We start from the raw sequence: 11003 nt of genomic DNA, 5'->3' as shown, positions 1-11003 counted from the left end.
CTCATTGCTATGTCATTTAGCATGATCCCTATAGCTAATCCTTTCCTCAGTTGATAAGATCATTCCATCAATACATGTCCATTGCAATACAGGTACATTCTTGCTCCAGTTATATTGCAAATGTGCTCATGTATTATGATAAGCATGTGCATTCAGAGCTGCTACATATATGTAGTGCAGAGAGGAGTTTTGAGTCTGTTCAAACTATTGGTCTGCATGCTATTGCAAAATAGCTTACCATTAAGTCAACTCTACACATGTTCCACCACCATGTCAGCTTTTATGTGCTATATAGCTCGATTGTTTGCACTGTCATAGCTACTTATTGCACATGGTAATTTCTGAGCAATGGCAATTACTTTTGCAATATATATTATGTAATACACTGGTACACAATCACTGATGCATGCCTAAAGCAGTGCACTGATGTCACAGCTTCTGTCTAGCTGTATAACTGCCATCTATACCAAAAACAGCCAAGCTGAAAGTAGGGTGAAAATTATGAAATCAAAGGTGGCAATCATTTTATCATCATAGTTATATATATTATGCATAAGCATCATTGCAGCCATTTCATGCAACACTTAATTTCACCCTGGCCTTTTTGGACCTTTTCATAGGTTGGCTGTTTTGGTAATATGTCACTTCTATTTTGGCTGTTTTGACAAGCCCCAAAGCCAGCCTATATGGCTAGTTGAAGCTTCCTTTTAACTTCTTTCTTTATAACTACTACTATAATGAAGTGGATTAGCTATAAAATTGTGTGTTTTAGTGATAAAAGCACAGCTATAGAGGTATATATATAGAGGATCTGTAATCAATGATAGCTTAGTTAAAGCACAAACACTCAATGAGTACTTTACATCAGTATTTACTCCAGTTACAACAAAGACTCCTCCGGAGTTACATGTACGATCTGCACCAGGTATCCATAAATTTACATCAACATCATTGCAGCCATGAAATGGCTGCAACCTTTGATTTCACAACTTTTTTCACCCAGGCTTTTTGAAGGCTACACTCTTTTATACAGTTTGGGAAGGTTGGACTCTTTTTATGCTGTTTTTGCATGGATTTACTAGTCCTGTCATACAGCAGGATGACAAACCTCTGAATAATGTGTGTACCATGTTCCAATGGATCATTTGGTGTATGATAGCTACAATATTAACAGTGCAGTTGTGAACTCTGGCAGTGCATTTCAGGTATTCCATGCTGACCACACCCAAAAACCTGGAATCGGTGTCACAAACTGAATTTGAACAGCTGGGCAATGGAAAATGCTGCAGGGTTTGTGTCTTAATGTGGGTCTTTAAGATTGGGACCTTCAAGTATCATACCTGAAACAGATTCTTTCTGACAACCCACTGGAAACTCCAGTCCCAAAAAAGATTTAGCTTTCCAAAATATATGGTCAGTTATGATCAATTTTTGCTGCACGTGCATGATGGATGACATCATTGTTTTGGCTGGTAACTAGCTACATTTGATGCAAAACAGGTATATCTGGCAAACATAATGTATGCAATGAAACAGTTCTGACTAAGTATAATTTATTAATATTTTGGTCCGTTATATGACATAATTCACTGCCACAGTAGCTATAGTGTCTTCAGATCCATTTACTGATGTAAGAGCGGAATTTGAGAATAATACAGTGTATCAGCCCTGGTGAAGGCCCATGCACGCCAAAGCCTGTGAGTTGGATAGTGATAACAATACCATCAACCTTGCACAAGCACTTAAAGATTGTTCATAACTGGCCAAATGCTTGGGAAAGGTAAACCTTTTTCAGGGGTTTCCAGTGGGTTGATCTTCTTACCCCTCACTGCTACAGGCCAATATTTAGAGGGGATTTGGTGACCTCAGACTAAGGCTAGTCAAGATGACATGAGATCAGGTTAACAGAGAGCCATCCCTGAAACTTCAGTTTCCAATACCATTATGAAGGAAAGGATGTGAATGTTACTGATGTTGGTAGAGATATCGTTCATGTCAATTTAGTGAGCTTACAGTTGTGATTCAATCTGTTGTGATCAATATGATGTATTAAATCTACTTGCAATAACCAAGCTGATTTTATGCAGAAAGATAGCTCCTTGTATGTACGTAGCTACTAGTTTGATAATTATCGTTAAAATTGAGGTATACATGTATTCTCACTAATAGCTATTATATATAATATATTGTCCTGTATAAGGTTTATAAGTTCTGCAATTGTATTAAATCTTGCTGGTACTTTTCATTGCTGGCATTGAATTTTTAAATTTTTTGTTATGCAAGGTTCAAATATGAGTGTAGTGCATATCAAGTTAACGTACACTTAATAAGTTAATAAATGAATGTAAGTTAGGAGAATTAACTGTTTCTTCTGACAGAGAGTTCCATAGTCAAATAACTGTGGGTAAGAAGGAGTGATAGTATAGGTGTTTCTTTTAGCAGGAATAGTCATAAATCTCACTTGATTACCTCTTGTCCTGTGTTCAAGGGATTCCCATTTTAAGCAGTTGAGCATGTTAGTTACGTTAGAATATCTATAATAATCATTAAAAACAAATCTAGTAGCCTTATGTTGTACCATTTCAATCTTGTCTATGTTAGATTGTGTGAATGGTGACCAAACAACAGAGGCGTACTCCAACACCGGTCTAACATATGTAAAATAAGCTAAAGATTTGACATGAAGTGAACACTGACTAAGGTTTCTTTGTAAAAAAGCTAGAATAGAATGTGCTGGTTTGCATTATAATATACAGAGCTGCATGATCATGCAGCATACATTGGAGCTACCATGCAGCATATAGCACAAACCTTCTGTTATACTGGACAGCCACAGAATAAGTGATATTGTCCAGAGGGCCATCTTCATGCATGCAGACAAGAAAATCAATGACACAATCAAATTATACAATCATATAATTTGATTACCAATACGTATACATATAAACATGCAAAACATTATATACCTACACAATAAATCAATTGTTCCTGACTCAATTACTTGGTGGGTAATTAGTTCCAAGCATTTAATTGTTCTGTGAAAATAACTAAAATTTTTTATAACAATTAATAATTATCAGGGTGTTGAGAATTGTAGGAGTGATAAATTCAAGTTGATTGTATACTTGAGTGTTTAAGTATAATCTTGTACTCTCTATCCAGATGCACGTGCACTAGCTATAGTCTGCTTTGCACAATCAATAACTTTGACTTCAGTCTGGAATGACTATAGTACTGTCTTCATAATGAGTATGGTTGCCACTGAAAATAATTTAGATCAGACAACTAATATATACTTCACACTGATTTGTTAATTACGCTGCTATTTTTTGCATCACAAAGTACCGATGCCTTTGACAAGATAAGGATCCCATTTATATGATACAACTCTAAAAATATGATTATGGGTCTGACAAGATGAATATATCATGCACTTGTACTTTATATTCAGCAAATAAAGTTATAACGCTGCAGCACATGTTGTTGTCAGACCTTCAGTGCTGGTCACTGTGAAGTGCTAATTACATAATTACATAACCAAGTAATAATAATAATAATAATAAGTGACGTCATAAATAATTAATTAATTAAATAATTAATTAATGTACAGCGAAACTACTTAGCACACACACAAATGCTCACCGGGATTGTGTTAGACGGTAGTAAAACAGGAAAAATAAAAAGGGATTTTTTCTTCCGTGCCTTCGTTATTGAATACAGTTTTCCATATAACGCCATCCTTTTTCAGTGCCTGACAACCAGTAACTCGTTAGTTACCACTCGTAAAACCTATTTGCGTGCCCAGAAACTAGTAAGGCCGGTTTGTAGCTCATAGCAACCAATTCAAATGCGCTGCGCCGCCTGCGCGTTAAACCAGGCGCTTGACTCCTTGTCTCCTATGAGGGAAAGCACTATTATTGGTGGAAGCAACGATGTTTTCTTACTTGGAAGTTAGTTCTATGTAATGTACTCCAACTATTACTTTACTGCAAGTAGTTTTTAGGGTATTCCATTTGAGTATTAAAATGCGCAAAAGCATTAGAATACACTTAAAGATTTTAGCCAATAGTCAGTAGGGGAAAAGTCTTATTATTGGACCAAATTTACAAGTTTGTACTACTGTCAAATCACTGATACTACGCTGTGTGGTCTGTTATTTAGTGACTAGTCCATAAGTGGTGACTTACTATTTGTAGCTACTGTACAAGCATTGTTTAGCTATTAAAAAGGTAGCAAAACAATTTCTATGATAAAAGACTCTGTTTACTGTGCTCAGGATCGAGTAAGGGGCACCAAGAAATAGTTTTTCATATAGAGCAGTCGTTCTTATAAGACTTGTTTGTGTTTCATGTGTATGCAGCTTCTGTAGACATATCAGTACTGTGCATGTTGTACACTAATGATGCAGACACATGTGTCATAAGATAAATAATATACTTTGAACATTTGCTTTTACCATATGCTTGCAGCACTAGATGTGCGACTGCTGGTCAAGACAAATCTATTGTAGATAACATGGCTTATAGCTACTATAGCATTCAAACCAATATTGTTAACACTGAGTAATAATGACTACAATAGCAGTGTAAATGTAGATGTAATGAGCTATTCAATTTGTGGATGGTAACAGTGTTAGTGGAGTTTGTACTAAGATTCTGTCTTATAGCAGTGCTGCCTGTTCACGTCCCAAAACAAACCCAAAGATTCACTCGCAAACAACTATAAACTTGTTGCTAACTACTCGCATAACAATAGCCTATATATCGCATACATACAGTATGCTATAGGATACTAATATAATTATGTTCTAGTTAAATGTCTGTTGTTACATATAGCTTGTAATGTATGACTGTGTACAGTACGTATGTATGATGACTTACGATATGTGACCGTCTCAGCGAATACCTGTCTAGTTCGCACAAGCATGAGTATTTAGAAAAAAAGAAATTTTAAAATAATCCGTAAAATTACACATGCTACAAGAAAAAATATGCAAGTTTTTATCGGGCCAGTACTCAAAGAAGGAAGATTCAAATCAATTAAACTATGCACCATCTTTGTTTTAGAATCTTCCAATGGTTTGTGTGTCACGTGAGTTTGTTTACAGAGCAGTAGACATAAACAAAGTTATTGCTGTTTTTTTTTTAACAAAACCATCTTCAAAGTCTTATGCACAGGTGAATGCAAGGCAAAAACTATACCTTAGTAGGTCTGCCAATCCATGGTGAACATTGTAAGCCAAATTTCAACTTTGTAGACTAATCCAAATGGAAGTTACAGGGTATGACTGCGAATGCAAGCGCCTGTAGTTTATTTTTAGTTTAGTCACCGTACAAATTGATTTCCTTGTTCTTCCTACTTTCTAGCACTGTAATTCCAAAACTACTCACCACAGAAGGCTGAAACTTTGGTGAACCATTTCTTGGACTATGCAGATAATGCTGAGAAATAAAAAAAAATATTTGGATGTTGTGCGAACTAGACAGGTTTTCACTGAGATGGTCACATATGTGATTATTGTATGTACATTCAGTAAAAATAAGTAGTGACTGTTGTGTGCACATATGATAAAATTAAGTGATGGATAACTCCCAATCTTTTTATGATAGTTTTTCTCTGTGTTGGTTGATCCATCTGTTTCCCTATAATTTTGATAGCATACTTTAACATTGTTACGAAGTTGTACTGAGCTTTCAGTGTCTTTGTATTGGTACTGGTGACATCAACTTTATAATATTACCATGTATTTTGTGTATGTACACTGTGCACATGGCTTTCCCCTTGTTATCTGTACAGTGGTCCTTCTATTATTTAAATTCATTAAATAATGGGAAGTTAAAACCGATTGATTTATACACAGAATTCCATTCAAATACTCTAATAAAACATACAGTGTACACTCTGAAACAAAATACTCTAATAGAACAGTCACTTCTGTTTGAATAACAAAACATTTGGGTATCGATGGCCGAACATTAAAGGGACCACTGCACTGGGGATGTGTAACCTATTAGAGTATTTCCCATTACATGAACATTCTATTAGAGCACGTGTATGTTTTATTAGAGTAGTTGAACATAACTCTATATAAACAAATGGGCTTCATTTATTTGAACAAATTCACTTAACTGGAAGCTTTTAATGTTGAACTGAAACAGATGTTCGGATAATGGAGGTCCTACAATACTTATTATACATCACAGTTAGACAAAGCAAATACAAGTTGTTTTATATGTTAACAAATTTACTTGATTATGTGTGACCCGGTCCTAGTAATAATAATAATAATAATAATAACTACAGCATTGCAACTATTTATATATAACTAGGCTGGAATCTTTTTATACGGACACTTGAATGAGGATAACTGTGTAGTAATCTGGATACTTCATAATGCCCCCAAATTATTACTTGGCATCTAGAAAATAACAAGGACATGACAACAGAGTGCTATGGCCTATGGGTAGGTGCAAAGTACTCATCTATCCACTGTATGCATAGTAATAGCTAGATGATTACTTCTCTACAAAATTGTACGATTTTGTTGAGAACATTTACCTATATTAACTATACTGATTGAGTCCAAGTTTATGTACCCTCAGTGATGTCTGTAGATAAAAGTATAATTGAAAACATGTGGATCTACGGATGACATTCAACCATCTAAATAGTAACCAATTCCAATATGCTGAATTAATCACAGGCAGACAGCATGTCGATGTGCCAAGGGGCAAGTAACACCCCAAGGAAAAAGTTACACAAACATTACTACAGTATTGCTTAATTATAAGTTACATGTCCAGTAATTGATTAGTATAAGTGGTTGCCTGTAAGGCAATGCCAGTGCAAGTGCTTTCTGACTGAATCACTGAAGTTGGCAAATTATTCCAGTCAATGACAGCTCTTTATTTATTATTATTATTATTATTATTAGCACTTTACAGTGACCAGCACTGAAGGTCTGACAGCAACATGTGCTGCAGCCTTAGGATTACCTAACCTAATTTCAGGGACATAGACCTACTGACTTGACTTACTGACTGATAAGGTGTAACAGAAAAGGGGCCAAAGTAAGGGAAATAATCCCTCCAGCCCCAGGATTCGAACTGCAGGTCACCCAATGTCTAGTCGGGGCCACACTCAGTCTTCCTCCAGGAGGGATGGATTTTCTTCCTTAAACCTAAAGTATTTATTATTAGCACTTTACAGTGACCAGCACTGAAGGTCTGACAGCAACATGTGCTGCAGCCTTAGGATTACCTAACCTAATTTCAGGGACATAGACCTACTGACTTCACTTACTGACTGATAAGGTGTAATAGAAAAGGGGCCAAAGTAAGGAAAAAAAATCCTTCCAGCCCCAGGATTCGAACTGCAGGTCACCCAATGTCTAGTCGGGGCCACACTCAGTCTTCCTCCAGGAGGGATGGATTTTCTTCCTTAAACCTAAAGTATTTATTATTAGCACTTTACAGTGACCAGCACTGAAGGTCTGACAGCAACAAAGGAATGCATATAGCTGGTTCGTGTACCTGAATGAAGTGGTAAGGATGGTGGTGTCTAGTTGAACATTGTGTGGTTAAAAAGCATGATAGTATTGATAGGCCAGTGGATTGCCTCGTAAAAACTCTACCAGGCCAGTGCACTGATTCCTTTGTCCTTATTTTTACCTTTATTCAACTAGAATATGCATGAAGTTCTGGGACAGCTTCTCAGTAACAAGCTGAATCCTACTTTAGACAGCCTCTTTACACTGGATTACATACTGATCCATCACCGCTACTCTCGCCGCTACTGGTGCCTGGATCTCAGCCAGCCGGCTATGGCCCCAACATCTGCCCTTCTCAACTTTTCCAAATGATGATATAATTATTAACTTTATCCAGTTTACTGAAAAGTGATTACGAGGCTTCTGGACCCTGAGAATCAACCATTGTGAAATCACAGAAATCACGAAATCAAAATTGAAATCACGAAATCACAGTTGAAATCATGAAATTACGAATGAAATCATTGATTTCAGAGAAATCACTGTGATTTCGAAATCTCGTACACCCTTCGAATAGTGGCGGACCCCTCGGATTTTAGGCTATTTTTCGTTAGCAATTACAATAAATTCAATACTTGAAACTGTAAATAGTTATAGCTAACTACTATAGGGCAAATATGGTGTCTATAGCACAAGCTGTAGCTTTGATTGCTCTATTAGAGTAGTTACTTGACTGCTCTATTAGAGTATCTCGATCGTTTTTAATGCAGTAGGAGATGAAAAGTGAAGTGTTGCTGATGGTTTAATAGCTATAAATGGTGTTAGTTAAGTGCAACTGCATGCATGCTACTGGTCAGTGGCGTAGCTATCCCTAAAGGATTGGTTGGGCACAGCTAGATTTTAGGTGAAAACCAAAAAAAAAAAAAGGTCGACACCTTATTGCTAGGGGCATGCCCCCAAGGAAATTGTTGTAAGTCAAACCCTCTAAAGTTGAATTTTAGAGCAATTTAAGCAGTCGATCATTTATTATCATGCTAATAATGCTAATAATGCTTGACTCTTGTATTAGGGTGACTGCTCTATTAGGGTATTTCGATCGCGCTTGAATAGTTTCTGCAAATTGAGTTGGTAGGGCACTGAAGCTGATTGGTTGGGCCTATGCCCTACCATTCCCCACCTTAGCTACGCCTCTGCTACTGGTATATAGTTGTTTGCTATGACAAATTGTCAATACAACAATGTTTATGTAATGAGAATGCCACTAAGCTAAATTTAAAGAAACCCATCTGGATCCGCCACTGTAATGTGAAGAAGCAAACACTGTAGCATCATCTATTGCCCAGCTATAAATATTAAAATTCAGGCTGTTATGTTCCCAGCTTTGTTGGACATAGCATGGAATACCTGAAAATACACTGCCAGAGCTCACAATTACACTGTTACTATTGTATCATACACCAAATGATCCAATGGAACATGGTACACACATTATTCAGAGGTTTGTCATCCTGCTGTATAACAGGACCAGTAAATGCACAGACTATGGTTCATATAGGTCAGCTTCTCTCCAGATCCATGATTCAGGAACTGTTAGCAGTGGCCGCTGCCTCCCTGGCTCTCTCTCTTGTTCTAGAGAGGGCTTGATTTGATGAGATATGCAGGTCCCTTTGTGAAAAATTTTTATCAGGTTCCCTTTGTGAAAAAGATTTTGTCAATGTGCTCTACCCAAGTCTGCTGTGTACAAGAAGGATGCACTTGAATACACAACATTGTGTTTGATGACAAACTTCGAAGTCTGAGGATAATGTAATAGCCAAATGTGTACCTAGTTAAATTTTTGTAAACTAGCTAGCTACTGAGTGCATGTATTAACCACAGAGTCTATGTAGGTAATTACAAACTATAAAATAATCTGAATTCATTTACAGTATGTAACTATAGACAATTAAGGTTCATAATACTTATATATAATATTACTTTAATGATTGCTTTTCATGGCATATCTAAAAGTGGGTGGGGCTTTCATAGCCTTAAAAACCAGATAACTACATATGTTAATCACTAAATGTTGATATATATGCATGCAATGTTTTCTTATAATCTAACTCACTACTGAAATGTTTACCTTGACCATGTAAATAATACAGGACATTATCGGTTAATTAATTAGACCAGATTTGCAAAAAGGTACCTTTTCACACATTTTACATGCCAGAAAACAAAATGATGTAACACTTGACTCCTTACACTGATTAACTTGCTCTTAGTTTCTATGTGCAGCCAGATACTTTAACTGCATTCATGGAAAATTTCAGGCAATTATATCAAGAGTATATAATGTGGGAGGGCTCCCACATTATATACTCTTGATTATATGCAGTAATAAAAAAGTTATGAAGCTTCAAAGTTCAAAAAATGGTCAAATTTTGTGTGCCTTTTTGCAAATCTGGTCACATATTTCCTAGGATATACAGTATGTGTTCTTACCTTTAACACTTCTTAAATAAATTAAAGTATATGAGAGCATCTATACATGATTGCATAAAACATCAGATAAGTTCACAAATGATTATAGTCTATTAATGCAGTTGCTCATAGTTATACTGTCACAACAGTGTTCTCGGTAGAAATACTACACACAGAGTGTATTTTGGCCATGTCTGCTGTACCAAAATAGGTAAATTAGTGTAATTCTATATCATATGGTAGAGAGTTCATGTTAAGTTTGTCATTTTTTGTGTAAGTATAAACATTAATATTTTGTTAGTGTGGTTGAGTGGGCGGAACCTATCAAAGGGGCGTGGCATGCATTGGCCCAATATCTAAATTTGTTTGTAAGGTGATCCTCTACCTCTGTACTAAATTTGGACTAAATGAACAATTGTTCTGTATTTTTCAGTCACTATACAGAAATTGTGTTGTACATGTGTATTGTAATTTTAAATTAAAACTGCATGAATTATCACGTAGCTATATGGTGACTTGTTATGTAATTTAACCCTGTGGCTACAAGGTGTTATGTATATATAGCTAAACTATCTAAAGGGTGACCTTTTACATGGCTGCCCAGTATTAATTTTTCAGACTGTGGCCATTACTCCCCAGCATTATAATGGTATATATATCTGACTGGCTGAGCAAAAACTGGCCGTTTTTGCACATTCCTCAAATTGCATCTCTATTACCTGTGGTAACAAAAGAGTGGACAGCTAAAACGCCAGTCGATGATGATCATGCATGGTTTCTAGGAAATTTCTGTTCCAATAGTTCTATCTCACCTTCATAAACTCAATGTTAAAAAATCTACTGGTGCTGATGGCCTACTCTCTATCTGCCACTTTCCTCAAGGAGGTTGCTAATGAAATTGCTGTTCCTTAATTTAACTAATATATATAACCAACCATTGAAGAAGACATAGTTCCCACTGGCTGGAAACACTGCTGTCCACAAAAGGGGATGATTGTGATGACCCCAACTACCGACCCATAATCTCTGAAAAGCTTTTGATCATGAC

The 11003-nt window shown here is 36.3% G+C and overlaps 1 protein-coding gene and 1 long non-coding RNA gene across 4 annotated transcripts in view; one reads left to right on the top strand and one right to left on the bottom strand.

Annotated features, from left to right (window-relative positions):
• Window positions 1-2259: 2259 nt before the first annotated feature.
• LOC136236964 (uncharacterized) lies at window positions 2260-4035 on the bottom strand. The gene is made up of 3 exons (XR_010692267.1): window positions 3643-4035; window positions 2470-2534; window positions 2260-2398 (listed from the first exon to the last, which is right to left on the bottom strand). It is a non-coding gene; the product is annotated as an uncharacterized lncRNA (long non-coding RNA).
• The window catches only part of LOC136236963 (uncharacterized), a 31037-nt gene continuing 23749 nt past the window's right edge, over window positions 3716-11003 (top strand). The window contains exons 1-2 of one of the 3 annotated variants that reach the window (XR_010692265.1): window positions 3716-3950; window positions 5367-5587. The gene's annotated coding sequence lies outside the window, so the exon portion shown is untranslated. Of the gene's footprint in view, window positions 3951-3996; window positions 4539-5366; window positions 5588-11003 lie in introns of those variants that run through there. The other 2 variants (XR_010692266.1, XM_066027196.1) reach the window with 2 other exon arrangements.

This window comes from Dysidea avara, chromosome 10, assembly GCF_963678975.1.
Source record: "Dysidea avara chromosome 10, odDysAvar1.4, whole genome shotgun sequence".
Taxonomy (NCBI): Eukaryota; Metazoa; Porifera; class Demospongiae; order Dictyoceratida; family Dysideidae; genus Dysidea; species Dysidea avara.
The sequence above is the reverse complement of the archived record's forward strand: the minus strand, read 5'-3'. Positions and strand labels throughout refer to the sequence as shown.